This window comes from Myotis brandtii, unplaced genomic scaffold, assembly GCF_000412655.1.
Source record: "Myotis brandtii unplaced genomic scaffold, ASM41265v1 scaffold17, whole genome shotgun sequence".
Classification (NCBI taxonomy): Eukaryota; Metazoa; Chordata; class Mammalia; order Chiroptera; family Vespertilionidae; genus Myotis; species Myotis brandtii.
In genome coordinates, this window is record NW_005356259.1 from 344,511 (window position 1) to 347,769 (window position 3,259).

Below are 3,259 nucleotides of genomic sequence, written 5' to 3' on the forward strand. Positions count from 1 at the left end.
AAAGGTTCCTAAAAGCTTTATTAGCCTCTGATATATTCAGACATGTTCCTCATATATAAAAAAAAAAAACACAACTTGTATTATGAAGGCCAGGCTAAAAGGAGGGATACAAAATGAAGTTGACCAGGCCTCTGTCCTCATGGAGCTTCCAACCTAGGAGGGGAGACTGTTGTTTAACCAACATTTTAGCACCATGAGAGTCTTGAAAAGAAAAATATTGGCATGGCAAGGAGGAAATAGAACTTCTAAGTGTGACCATTAGAGAAAGAAATTATACCAACAGTAACAACACTGATAATAGCTATGATTTTTAGTGTCTTTTTATATTCAAGACACACTAAAAATGTTATCACATTTACTCTCCTCCAAAACTCTATGAAATAATTATTGTTACTGGCTAGAAAAGGTAGAAGCAAGATATTGAGTTTGGGTTCATCTAACATAAAAACCCATCTTCTTTCTATTCTGCCACCATGCATCTCAGTAACAGTGCCATTCTAGAAACATATTATAGTGATGTTTAACCGTTTTTTCATCATTTAGAGAGACAATGTCCCTGACACCAGCCTGACTTCGTGTTACCTCCAGGGCCATTCAAAGACCATTGAGGTGGGAAGATAGGAGCCCTGTGCACCAGCAAGCGTGAGGTCCATGCGGAGAACTACTCTCTAGTCTGCGGGGGCTTCTATGGACTGGCCACCTGAACGAATAACAGCATCGGAAAAGGGTTTTTTCATTTTCTTTAGAAAGGATTCGGGGGTGGGGAATACCCCCAGGCAGCCATTTCCAAGGGCAAACCAGCTAACGAACACTTGTACACACACACAAGTGGCTTGCAGTTCATGCTTTTCTTACTGGAATATTTCCCTTCTACTGTCTCTTAGGAGACTGACTTTTCTTCAAGAACAAATAGGCAAATCTTTACTATGTTTTACATGACTGTATCCTCTCTCTCTCTCTCTCTCTCTCTCTCTCTCTCTCTCTTCTCTTTCTCTGAGACATTCTTTATTCTATTTGTCAAAACTCCAGAGAGCAAGTATCAGACAGACATTCCACCAGGCATCAAAGGCCCTCCTGGGCTCCGTGGATTTATAAAGGCCAGCTCCACATCACCCTCTGGCTTGTTTCTTCCTCTTCTTCCTCTTCCTCCCCATCCTCACCCTCATCCTCATCCTCATCCTCATTGTCCCACAACCCTGAATGACCCACTTGTGGGGGTCCTGGAGGACGAGGTACTGGCCCTCCTCCAGCTTCATGCAGAAGTGGAGGAGGCAGTGAGCATGCCCCAGGCGTCCTCTCTGCTCAGGTGGCTCTGGCTGGCACACTCGTGGGGCGGGCACAGCTGGGTGCCCAGGATGACGTGGTGCGAGAAGTCTTTCTCACGGTTCCAGGACAGGTAACCAAGCTTGAGGTCCTCGGATCGGCCAGCAAAGCCCAGCAGGTCCATCGGGACAACTTGTAGCTGTTGTTCTCCAGCTTGGCGGGTGGCAATGCGGCCCCTGGCGGGGACTCCAGCTTCTGATGCCAGGCAGCGCCATTAGAGCGCCCGAGTCCCACTCGCTGAGGGTCTTGATGTTGATGGAGGACACTCCCCCATGGGCTCCAATCACAACCCAGCCATGCGCACCGCGAGCAATCAGGTCAACGTCTCTCCAGGCGATTTAATTCTTATCCGTGTCGGCCTCCACAGCGGGTTTGGGCTGGGGAAGTTGTATCTTTCTTTCCCCCTCCCCAGGCGCTCCTGGGAGACGCTGTGGTACAGGCTGCGGGCGCATTGAAGGACTTACCCTCACCTTGAGGGGGCTTGGCCATGCCACTCACCGTCAGGGGGTCAAAGTCAGAGCTGTACTTCTGGTCAAAGAGGAGCTGGGACCCGACTCTCCGGACCCCGTTGTCCCAGGAATACACTCCGGTGCAGCTCATCATTGTGGACAGAACAGCGACTGTCCCCCGGGTTTCGGCCAGGTTTCAGATGGCAGGTCCCCTGCGGTGGCGACGGTGTGGACCCCGCGCTGGAGGCTCCGCAGGGGCATCTCGCTCCTCGTGGTGATGCGCTCCAAGGCCGGTGGGGCACATCCTGAAACCGCTCGGGGTCCGCACAGGAACCCCAACCTGAGTGGTTGTCTTGGATCAGGGGTGTCACTAACTTCGTCATCTTCTGAAACCTGCAAGGGCCTCAGCCAGCCCCGGTGGCGAAAGGTAGTCCGGGCCAGAGAATTCGCCATCAGCGGCACTCAGAGGAACCGGGAAAGAAGGCTCAGTGACTGTATTTTCTAAGACGAATATTCTGAATAAAGGATGTTTTTCTGATTACTGAGTTTATTATGTGAAAAATGTTACAATGATAGAAAAATTGCATAATCATTTAGTGATGGTTGTAAATCAATTTTTATTTTTATTTTGGAAAATAGTAAACATTACATGACGGTGGAAGGGGGTTGGGACTGGGCTGTATTTATTATATGCAAAGTGAACTGAAATCTGACGTGATAATTTCCATCCTTATGTGAAGAACAATATATTGTAAAGAACAATATATTCTGATCATATTATTCTTTTTTTTAAAAAATATACGTTTTATTGATTTTTTTTTACAGAGAGGAAGGGAGAGGGATAGAGTTAGAAACATCGATGAGAGAGAAACATCGATCAGCTGCCTCCTGCACACCCTCCACTGGGGATGTGCCCACAACTAAGGTACATGCCCTTGACCGGAATCGAACCCGGGACCTTTCAGTGCGCAGGCCGACACTCTATCCACTGAGCCAAACCGGTTAGGGCTGATCATATTATTCTTATTTTAGAATCTTATAGCGAGAAAACCCCTGCCCAATGGAATGGCATTTTAGAAACATTAGCACAAATGAAACAAGAAGTTGTGTTTAGAGTCTGACTCTTCTGTGATCAGCATGATGGTTAACATCTGTGGTGTGTGGATGGCGCATTGTCGGTTTGCTGAAACCCCAAAATACAGAAGCAATTTTTGTTTTGTTTTTCCAGTGTGGTCAGGAGCCCGAATTCTTATCCCAGCATAGTCACCAGGATGGCTGCTGTAGTTACAAAGAATGACTCTACTGTGTTACCACTTCGTTAAGTTCTACTTTAGCTCTTGCAATAGAATTCAAATTGTGCCAGCCATCTTTTATTAGTCAGTCCCATGGGATTTTTATTATTATTTTGAACAAGATCTATTTTTGTTTAATTCTATGGGAACCACACATACTTTGTACATTTGCCAGAAATTTATTTTCCAATGAAT

The 3,259-nt window shown here is 46.6% G+C and overlaps 1 pseudogene; it reads right to left on the reverse strand.

Moving 5' to 3' along the window:
• Nucleotides 1-1,071: 1,071 nt before the first annotated feature.
• Nucleotides 1,072-1,926, reverse strand: LOC102250797 (annotated as a pseudogene).
• Between the last annotated feature and the right edge of the window lie 1,333 nt (nt 1,927-3,259).